This window comes from Anser cygnoides, chromosome 13 (assembly GCF_040182565.1).
Source record: "Anser cygnoides isolate HZ-2024a breed goose chromosome 13, Taihu_goose_T2T_genome, whole genome shotgun sequence".
Classification (NCBI taxonomy): Eukaryota; Metazoa; Chordata; class Aves; order Anseriformes; family Anatidae; genus Anser; species Anser cygnoides.
In genome coordinates this window covers 11,097,113-11,108,088 of record NC_089885.1, presented here as the reverse complement: position 1 = coordinate 11,108,088, position 10,976 = coordinate 11,097,113, and positions in this window count along the sequence as shown.

The following is a 10,976-nucleotide window of genomic DNA, read 5'->3' as shown; positions in this document are numbered from 1 at the left end:
AATATGTGTGTCCAAAGGTGTGTGTATATTGCTAAGACAAATTTTTCTGCATACCCAGGTGTCCTGCTGGGTTGCACCAAAAGCTGGGATGCACACAAGCTCTATGATATTGCCTAGGGCAGAGGGGAAAATTAAAATAAAACCTCAGTCTTATTTTTCCACCATGAGGTGAGTAACTTACCATGATTTTGAGGAGCAAAAATCATAGATTACAATTTCAAAGGCTCTTAAGCCCGATTTCCACAAGCAAAGGAAGTACTCAAGTATTTCTGGACCTTGCCACTGCGGAGGGGGGGAATGCGTGGTCAGCTGTGACCATGGGTGAAAGAAGGTAGCTGGCTTTGAATGCCTGCTTCCTTGTGGTGCACAATGATGTTGCCACCCCACATTCCCTTGCCACAGCTGCACCAGGTGTCCATGCTCCATCCAGGCGGCGTTCTTCACAGGTCGGTCTGCTCTGCACCTCTGTGGCTTTGCACTGCAAGCATACAGCTGAGGAGTAAAAACACAGGGAAATGAATACTGCAGGGATGCTGGTGGTTCTGCTGGTGCTGCAAATGTCCTTCCTCCTGGTAGAAACATCCTTGATCCCCTGAAGCAGAGAGACGGTGCTTTTCCACTGTCAAGAAGGGAGGAAAAATGAAAAATTTACATTCTCCAGCTGGGCATTCAGGTGCCTGTATTTCTTCTCAGCCAAGACCTACTGCCAGTGGGATCAGAGTGATGAGAATTCAGAGGATGAGAAGTCAGAAAAAAAAAGTCATGTTAGAAGCTGGATTCAACACTGAACATGTGAAATCCAGTCCTTTTTCCCCTCTCCAATCCCAGTCATAGAATCATAGATCATTAAGGCTGGAAAAGAGCTCCAAGATCATCTAGTCCACCTGTGCCCCTACCACCAATATTACCCACTAAACCATTCAACCTTTCCTTAAACACCCCCAGGCACAATTAGTTAAATCAGATTAGTTCCAGACTCTGTAAGAATGAGCTGACAATGAATTACCAACTTTGTGAGAGGACAGCCTCAGTCGAAGCTCACTACTGCCATTCAGCAAACTGACTCAATGATTTTTGGCAGGTAACGGGGAGGAAGGTTTCTTTTTTGCCATTGAATCTTTTTTTTCACTGAGCCCAAAGTCCACAGATAACATAAAAGCATTACTTTATTTTCTTCACATGTGACAATTCAACTTCTAGAGCTCTCACATGCCTTGAGGACAGTTCTTGTGAAGCCCTGCTGAGCTGGGAGGCTGCCCTTTCCCAGCACAGCCGTGGTGGTGGGGTGGCCCTGACTCTGGCTCTACGAGCGCCCACGTGTTTCCTTGTGCCCCTCTGCCCCCCTCTCTTCTTGGATTTCCTTCCCACTGTCCCCATATTTGCTTAAAGCTAAAGCTTTTTGAAGCCAGACACATGAGCTAGACATCCAATCCTCAGTCTTGGGTGTCCAAACACTTGAGGGGCTCAGCCCTTCATGGTTTGTTCACCAAAATCAGAGATGAGTGGCTCAAACTAAAGAGAATTTGCCTACCAAGTAGGAAAAGTAAAAGCTAACTACCCAATATATTTGAAACAGGAATAACAAGTGGATAGAGTCTGCAGTGTTTATGCTTAAGTAATGGGAGAATAAGGCAGAGGGAAGCAGCACAATAGAAATCCTTTTGAGCTGTGATGGTGTTACAGTTCCTGCTAATCTGCCACTCCTGAGAGCTTCTGTGATGTTCTTTTTCCTCCTGCCTTCATTTTATTAAAGAGATAACTGTGTATATGTTTAGCTACTGGAAAAGCTACTTCATCTTCCTGTCTCATTTAATTTGAAGTGAGATTTTAGCCCTGTTAATCTCACCTTGCCTTCCTGTTCTCTTCTGTTTAATCTATTGTACCTTGGGTTTCCATGGCAAGATCTCATACTGCAACAGGGAAAAGGCTTTAATGATTACTTCCAGTTGTAGTTCAGGAGAAGATACTAATAACCCCTTCACATCCATAGGCAGTCTTCAGGGGTCAGAACTGCCCAAGATAACTATCCTCTATCCTGTTATAAGGAATATTTTGTCCAAATTAGAATTTCAGCAATTTTACTTTGTTAATCCATATCCTTAGTAAGCAGCACCAGTATATACCCAGCCTTCCTGGAAGCCCAGATAAGATAGGTTTGCAGCAACAAATACGCCATTAAATTAAATACCTGTCTACCTCTGTTATGGGTAGTGAAAGGACTTCTGTTGCTAACACCAGGGATATTGTTAGCATTAATGGTGCTAATAAACCTATGAAACATGCAAAGAATGGTAGAGCTCCACATTTTCTAAAGCCATTATGTGATTAAAACAGCCAAGTTCCTCTGAATTGTCAATGGTTTGGGCATTTAAGTTGTGCAATAGTAATACCCAAGGTTTTTGAAAACATTAATAGCATGTTCAGACTGGTTTATTCTGGAAATTCTTTCTGTTGGAAAGAAGAAATCCTCAAGATCAGTTCTGATAATACCATGTATAATACCATGATTTCACTTTTCTTACAGTTTTTGAAAAGCTGTAGATTTTTGGAGGAAAAAATAAGAAAAACCCACACATGTTGTCCAGCCAGTTGCCTTGTGAAATCTAACCTAATAGACTTTGTGCTGAAAAACCCTTGGAAGTCTCCCTGCCTGGAGAGAAGGAGCTGAGACGCCTCAGCTGCAGCCCAGCCACGTGGTTTGAGGGAGCCTAGGCATTTTGTGCTGGCTGTTCAGATCATGCGGCTTTCCCCTAGACAATACACTTCTCCAAACGAGGGTGACGCTGAAGCAGCTGTCTAAATCGGGCACTGTGTCAACAGTTTAAATATTAACTGTTCCATGTGCTCTCACCAGCCCGTGGGAAATGCACTATCAGCCAGAGGATTCAACCTTGAATCCCTCACATGGATTTTTCCCCCCAAACAGAGCTGTTCAGTTACAAACAGCCTGGAGATAGCTCACAGACCCTTCCACAACCAGCTCTGTCACTCCATTTCGTACACCAAAAGAGCTATGTAGGGAGACAGGCCTTTTCCATGGCTGCAGGGTCTGCTTGGGCAGGCTTCTGCAAACACAAGGCAAAAGAAACTCAGCATGCCAGGATGTGCCTGCTGAGGGGCTGAAGGCTCCTCCTTCATGAAGCTGAGAACCTGTTACCTCCCAGACAGGTAGGTCTGGGACCTTTGGCTTCTAGGCCAAAGAAAAAAGAAAAAAAATGAAATAAAATAAAATAAAATAAAATAATAAAATAAAAATAAACCTCCAGAGGAGCTCTTGGTTAAAAAATGTGGTTTATATAAGCTGTTCTTGACACTGGTTTTGTATGATCACCTCAGTTTTAGGAATGAAAATTTGACTCTGATGAGCTGTATGTAAAATATCACTCTCATTCACGTTGTGTACTTACAGGTCCTAAATCAGTATTTAGATGAGCTTCCCTAAAGCTCATTGCACTGTATCAAGGAAGGGCCTAACTTCAGCCCGTATTCATTATATGGAAAAAAAGATCTACCTATACCTTTCCCTTGTATTTGCACTTGGGTGACAATACAAGTTCAGATTTATCCATCACACCACTCTCTTAGATCTTGTCAAGTAAACGTGCATGACCAATTAGAAAATATAGTTCACTGAAATAAGAAGCAGTATCAGCAGATATAGCAGACATGAAGCTGTGCTTTTCATGCTCCTGGTCCAAAATCTCTGCTGTACAGACCCTCAGGAAAGAACTCTCTCCATGCAGAAAAAGCCAGCTTCTTGGTGGGAATCAAACCCCTCGTGGCATGATGCAGAGCCCTCAGCAGAACTGCTTGGAGATGGCCCATCTACCATGTACCCAGTGCCACAGGGTAGCTCCATCCTCACCCACCCACATCCTCACACTGTATATTCTCTCACTCTGTGGGTTTATTGGTGAATGATGAGTGCATTTTCAACTGGATCCCTCTTTCAGTTGCTATGCAGAGAAGCACCCTCCTCAGGGAGCTGTGAAGATCACAACAGGAGCTGCTGCCCAGTTTGTTAAAATTCTGAATTTAGAGACAGACGCTGCATGTACAACTGGAGCCTCTTTTTAGGAAGGGGACACAAAGTCAGCACTGCAGAGCAGTGCTGGTTGCACTCCTGCTGGAGCAGGAATTGCTGCGGTGTCTTGGTTCTGCACCTGGACATCATCACCTGACAACGACATCCCACCCCTGCCGTGCACCTGCAGGCAGAGCCTCTGGCGAGCCAATTCTTCTGCTTAACATCGGATGACCAAAGAGGACGCACAAATACTATTACAATTCCATATTTCTATTTCTGGTCTCCGTTCCTTTTCCCAAAGGCAAGCTCTTTTTTCTTTTTTCCTCTAAAGTTTGAGCAAAATCCATTCTGCCATTTTGAAGTCAGATGAGTGAAAATGAGCCAACTTTAAATCAGAGTTGCCAACTGGTTTAATTTGATTTGGTGAATTAATCATGAGCCTAGTTCTAAGTCCTTCAAAAAAAGAAAAAAAAAAGAAAAAAGAAAAAAAAAACATGGCAACATGTTCTTCGATTCATGGGAATACATCCAGGGCTGTGTTTGCAATTAAAAAGCAAAAAATAAGTTTCTGTCATGGAGACAAGCTCTCACTGATGTGACTGCTGGAGCCTGTTATCAGAAGAAAAATTAAAGGAATCTGCCATTAAATGTTTATTAATCATGTAATAGCTTTTAAACTATAGGTTAAAAAACATTAGGTCAAAAACAAGATTTTGGGGAACTGAAAAGGCAAGTAACTAATAACTACTGAATATGTGTCCAACAGTATTTTTGTACCTATTCCTGTAGGTACAAACCAATGCCTGTCAACATTCAAGAGGCATTTGGACAATGCCCTCATTAATAGGCTTTATCTTTTGGTTAGCCCTGAAGTAGTCAGGCAGTTAGACTAGATGATCTTGGAAGGTCCCTTCCAACTGAACTATTCTATTCTATTCTATTCTATTCTATTCTATTCTATTCTATTCTATTCTATTCTATTCTATTCTATTCTATTCTATTCTATTCTATTCTATTCTATTCTATTCTATTCTATTCTATTCTATCCTATTCTATCCTATTCTATCCTATCCTATCCTATCCTATCCTATCCTATCCTATCCTATTCTATTCTAATTATCTCCTGAGGTCCCTTCCACTACAACATACATATATGTGTACACGCGCACACACCACAGAATTTAACTTTCGCATCTGGGACTCTCTGAACAATGCTTCTAATGAGCTTCGCTGGACAAGGAAATGTCTGTAAGTTATCCAGTGGAAGCAAGAGTGGCAAAGTGTTTGAGTACTCATTTTTACATTTTTTTTTTTGATGAAGTTTCTACTTGGCTTCAAGTTATGGAACAGTGATGATGATTCACACTACGGGAGCACGTGGATGCCCCGGGAAATATGTAAGCAGAGCAAGAAGGAGCACCCAAGAATGGTAGAGACAAGAAAAATAGAAAGTAGATTCGGGTCTCCAGATTCCCTGTACTGTATCCACTGGTGCACTGCAGAATCAGAGAGGGTTTGTGGTCTCACTAGGGAGTTTACAAGGATTCTGCTCCAGAGAAGAGCCTGCTCCCCCTCCAGTGATGGTGCGGGAAGAGGAGATAGGGTTGTTACCACATCAGCCCACTTTATTCACTGGTAGAGCTGTCCAGCTGGAGTGGGGGGAAGCACTGCACTTCCTTGGAGGCAGGATACGGTGTCTGCTGTGTGAGTCAGGGGGAAACTCCTACAGAAACCTATTATAATAATATGAGTACTGCATTGGTGGAAGCTGTTGGGCACTCTGGGTCACCCTAATGGTATGAAAAAGTTATCCACAGAATGGCGTCAAGAAGGATAAAAGGGAAGAGGATGTTTCACCAATCTTCTTCCTTTCCTATGTCTTTGCACACGTACTGACCCACTTGCCACCATGCCATCTTCCTAGACAAAGTCATGTAGAAATGTTGGGATAGTGAAAAGCATCTTCACAGACCTTGGAGTTGAGTGAACAGTGTTTTTACAGAAGAGGCTTCTTTCCCTTCAGATCACCACCTTCTCATGATTGCTTACAGCAGGGCGGGGGTCGATGCACACGCAGGCAAAAGAAAGATGAAACTGCTCACTGCTGAAGGAGTCTTTTGTAATTTCCCCTCAAACATGCCAAGTAACTTTTTTTCAAAGAAGGTCATTCACAAGAAAATCCCCTTCCATATGCAGCTCTCTGGAGCTTGCTAGATGTTTCTGTACTGCTCATAAATCACACAGGCAGCTGTTACCATCAGCATTTTCCTTCTCCCTTGAAGTACTAGCAGCAGCAGCAGCTGCTGAGCCTGAAGTTAATTTCACAAATTAACCTGAGATTCCCCCACAGTCCCAGGACTGCAACCCTACCTGCTCCACGCACCATCCTGGGGGGACTGAGCTTGCAGCCTCAGCACTTCTGCAAGCTTTCAAGGAGGAGGGGAAAACCTGAGGATGGGGAAACCTCAGCTGGCTAAGTGTTTCTGCCAGAAGGCAAATGGAGAAGACAGGATACATTATAGAGCAGCAAAACACAGGATAAATAAAAATGAGAGAAAAGCTCCTAAGAGTATGAATGAAATAAAGAAGAGATTCATAGTTACCAGAAGAGGACAAATACTGCAGGAGGAAGGAAGGAAGGAAGGAAGGAAGGAAGGAAGGAAGGAAGGAAGGAAGGGAAGGAAGGAAGGAAGGAGGAAAAGACAGACAGACTGGGGCCACTGACTTCTTTTTTTCTTTTTTTTTTTCCTTCCTTTTCCTTCCTATGGGGCTAAAAAAAGAATTAAGCCTTCTGTATGAAATGACTGATTCAGTGTAAAGCCATACGCTCTTTTCCCACCCTTCTGTGAGAATCACTTCTTTACTTTGACTGACAAAAAAATAATGTGTTTGTGTGAGCACAGCCCTACTTAGAGGAAGAAATGAAACTTCAGCATCATCCACAGTTTTGGGCTTTGATATTCTTGAACACAATGTACTAAAAGAAGGGCCCAAGCCACCCCTTCTACAGAAAGGGGATATGTTTGGGATGCATATTTAACCATGCAAAGCGTAATGCTGAGTGAGGTTGAGCACCTGCAGAGTAGGAACTGGCAGAGCCGAGGTGACACCGTGCATCCCTTGTTCTTGTGATGACCAGAGAGAGGAATTTGCTTCTGCGTGAGCCCTGCTGCACTGGCCCTCTCCACCCGGCTGCAGGACCTGAGAGGGATGTGTGCTTGAGGAGATCTGAGCCCTCACATCTACTTACATTTCTGCTTCCAAGAATTGCTCTTAGGTAAAGAACACTCCTGCCTTCGATTAAAAGAACTAATTTACAAAGCAACAATAAGCAAAGAAAACCCTTCTGTACAACAGTCGCAGCACCTCATTGCTACTGAGCTCAAAAGACCAACTTGACATTTCGTGTTGGCTCCTGTGCTGAAGCAACAGGAATAATGGGGACCAGCTGAGTGCAGGCGGACCTTCAGTCCTCTGGGTCCTTCAAAAGCCAGCAACCGTGAGAGGGGCCGTGGTTACCCCGGAATAACGTCCTGTCATGAAGCTTGGGGGTAAGAGTCATTGTACCCTTCAAACTCCTCTTCACAAGGAGTGATATAAATATGTTTCAAGCCTCTGTTCTGATCTTGCAGAGTTTTCCCAGTTCTTTTTCTCTTCAATGTCTGTTCAGGCTTTCTCCTCACTCCTTCACGGAGCGTTACTGGTCTCATAGCTGTAGATCCACACCTTGATGCTGCTCTAATACATCCCCTGGCACCTTCAGATGTCAGAGATGACATCCTCTGGCATCTTTAGGACCTAATGGAGGGATACTAAGGCAAAGAGCATGCAGCTCTATTTTTGATTTTCTCTTCACACATCCCCTTCTGCACCGTTCTGGTGCAATTAATTAATTAATCCCCTGCTACACATGCTTCTGCATAATGTTGCTTTGGTGACGTTAATTAAAGTGGTGACAGATGCCATAAGTTTTGGTTTGCATCCTGTTTTTACCTCGGGTATCTACGGCTGGAAGGAGAGCACCTTAGCTCCAAGCGGAGAGCTGTTGTGGTAAAGGGGTGTGTGGTGGTTGTTTCTGGTGGTGGTTTCAACCATCTCAGGAGGCCCAACGCTGTGCCTCTGCACAGTACTGGAGAGAGGAGACCATTCTGTACAGGGGTAGCTTGCGGAGAGGCTGCTTCCTGAGGGTTGTATCAGTTAGTGTACGTAGCTACACACATCTTGATCTGGAGCTAAACCTCCGGGAAGCCTGACTCTGACGCTTGGAGTGAACCCACAGTGCTCAAGGCTCAGGCTGTGCCGTGTACCCTGCTTTTCACAGAGGACTGAGAGCCCATCTTGGGTCTGCGTACTCTCTCTCTGATTTAATTTGGTCCTAAATAATTTTCATAGTAATAGGATGAGAGGCAGAATTGCAACAGAGGAAATTCCATTAGATAAAAGGAAAAAATTTCCACGGGGAAGGTGGTCAGACACCAGAGCACCAGCTCAGGTTGGCTGTGGCACCTCAGCACCTGGAGATGCTCATTGCTTGATGGGACAGGGCAACCCACCTAAGTTAACTTCACCTTAACGAAGGTGGTGTTACACAGGTAACCTGTGTTACTCAGCGATGTTGTGAACTGTATTGGCTCCTGCCTTGCTTTCCTCTGCTCCTCGCCCCATGCTGCCAGCTTTGAGTGCTGTCCCAGCACCACGAGGTGCCAGGACCGGGGTCAGACCAGGGGAAGAGCCCGGGTATGCAGGCACAGCTCGGGAGCAGGACTCAGTGAGGCACGCTGAGCTGGAGGGAGGACAGCAAAGCTGAAGAACTGCCTTTATCAGCTGTCTGTGTCCAGAGGCCAAGGAATTAAACCAGAAACTACACAAATGTTGTAATGGGAACTGGGGAGTGACTTAATCAGCGGGAATTAGCTCTGGGGTTTGTCACTTCAGCTTTTTGTGTTTGGAGTGATTACAATTAAAATGCAAAGATCTGACTGCTTAAGTGCTCCATGCTAATTGGGGGATCAGTGAGCTTTCTTTTCCTTTTCTCCTCTAATTTATTTTAAGGCTTTGTTTCCAGTGCAGAAAGTACGGCAAACCTAAGGATTTGAAATGAGGGAGAGAGGTGGGAAATACCAAATCAAAACTGTGTGGGCAATTCCTCCAGATCTGGGGAGAGAGGGAAGCACCAGGGCTTTTCCCGCAGAAGGAACAAATCTTTCCAAAGGGGTACAGTCACCCTGCTTTCTTCTCCCCTAGTTACTTTTTAAGCTCTGGTCGAAAAGCTCTGGGATTTAACTGAGTGAGATGGGTTGGTCAAGAGTGTGCATGTTTTTGCAGCTAGTGTATGGGCTGGGCAAAAGCACTCTTCTTCACATAGAGCAGGCAGGGGTTTTTGTCATTTTTTTTTTTTCACTCTTGGGTGTCTTTTCAAGGGCGAGGTCCCCAGTTTTTGGAGAGAGCAGCTGAAGAGCTATCACACTGATCTTTTTATAGATATGCTCTCATACAAGCAGCTAGCAGCCATGGCTGGCATTCGTGCAGTAGGATGCTGCTGCTCTGATGGTGTGACCCAGGTTGGCTGCTGGACCCCAAACCCTTCTGGGGACAGCTGCACGGCAATTCTGTCACCGCTTTGCTTCCAGGCCCTGACAGGCCCCTGCTGGCTGGCCCGCAGTCAGCCGGGCACGCAGCAAGTGCAGACAGCATCTGTATTTCCACTTGGGTGGGTGTCTCAGCTGGCTCCGCCAAGCACTGGCTCTCGCTGGGGGTGCCAGGGTGTGTTTGGGGTGACAAAGCCAGTGCTTACAGCCAGCCAGAGCAGATGGGGGGGCTGGAGCAAGAACCACGTGCAATGAAGTGTGGAGGGATAGCGGGAGAAATGACCTTATGCACACAGCTCTCACATCCCTGTAGCCTCCAAGGCAGGGAGAGCAGGGGTGAGGAGGAGACACTGGGGTCGCCCTCCTGGGCCAGACCAGGCGGGGTGTTCCACTGGATGTCTTCGAGCTCTGGAGCACAAAGTACTTAAATGTGCTTGTAAGGGAAACCTAACATGGCAGGTCATGAAGGCCAGCCTGAGAACATCCCCAGCCTGCACAAATGGCGAGAAAATTGCTTTCAGAGAGGACACTTTTAGCAAAGTGCTGTTAGTTTTTGTTGCTGATAAGGGTGGAATAGAGAAGGGAGCGTTTTGCCCCCAAATGAAGGTGAAAGTGGAATTCCAGTTCCTGGCGCTGAGGATATCTTCTGACCACAGTAAGCCCATGTGACTTCTCCTTGTGAGGGCTGGTTCTTTACCCCAAAAGTAACTGGGGCAGGAAGACGGGGTTAGCCTCTTGTGTCTCACTGCTGCCCGATGAGACACGCAACTTGAGCCACCAGCACTTGTTCTGTTTAGAAAGAAACTGGGGGCATCCCCAGAAGCCAAACGGTGCCTCTGTTGTGAGGCTTTGGGCTCAGCCGTTGCTGGCACCGAGGTGCTTCTGGAGCCAGGAGGGAGAGCAGCCGCTCAAAGAAAAAGTCAGTTTCCTTGTTCTCCTGACAAACGAATTTAAATTGGACCAGAATTTTGAGTGAAGCTGATAATAGCTGTGCTATTTTAATCCATCCGTGTCTCCCTTGCCTCAGCATCAGCGCCGACGTCAAAGGCTGCTCAGCCAGGAAAGACCCCGGCTGGATCTCCTGGAAGCTGGCACTCGCAGCAGCAGCTCGGGAGGGCTGCGATGCGCAGACGGCTGCAGCCCTGTCTCTGCTAATTGGCTCTGTTCCTCTGGATGCTGCTGGTTTATGCCCAGCACTGTGAAGCCTCCGCAACTGAGCAGAAAAAAAATGTTGAGGAAGTTTCCTCCTGCAGCAGCAAATCTCAAACCCATGGAGCCTTGATAAATAAATAAGGATCCACATTCTGCTCCCAGATGTCACTGTGAAAAGGCAGAATAAGTTCAGTGGATGTATTCCAAAG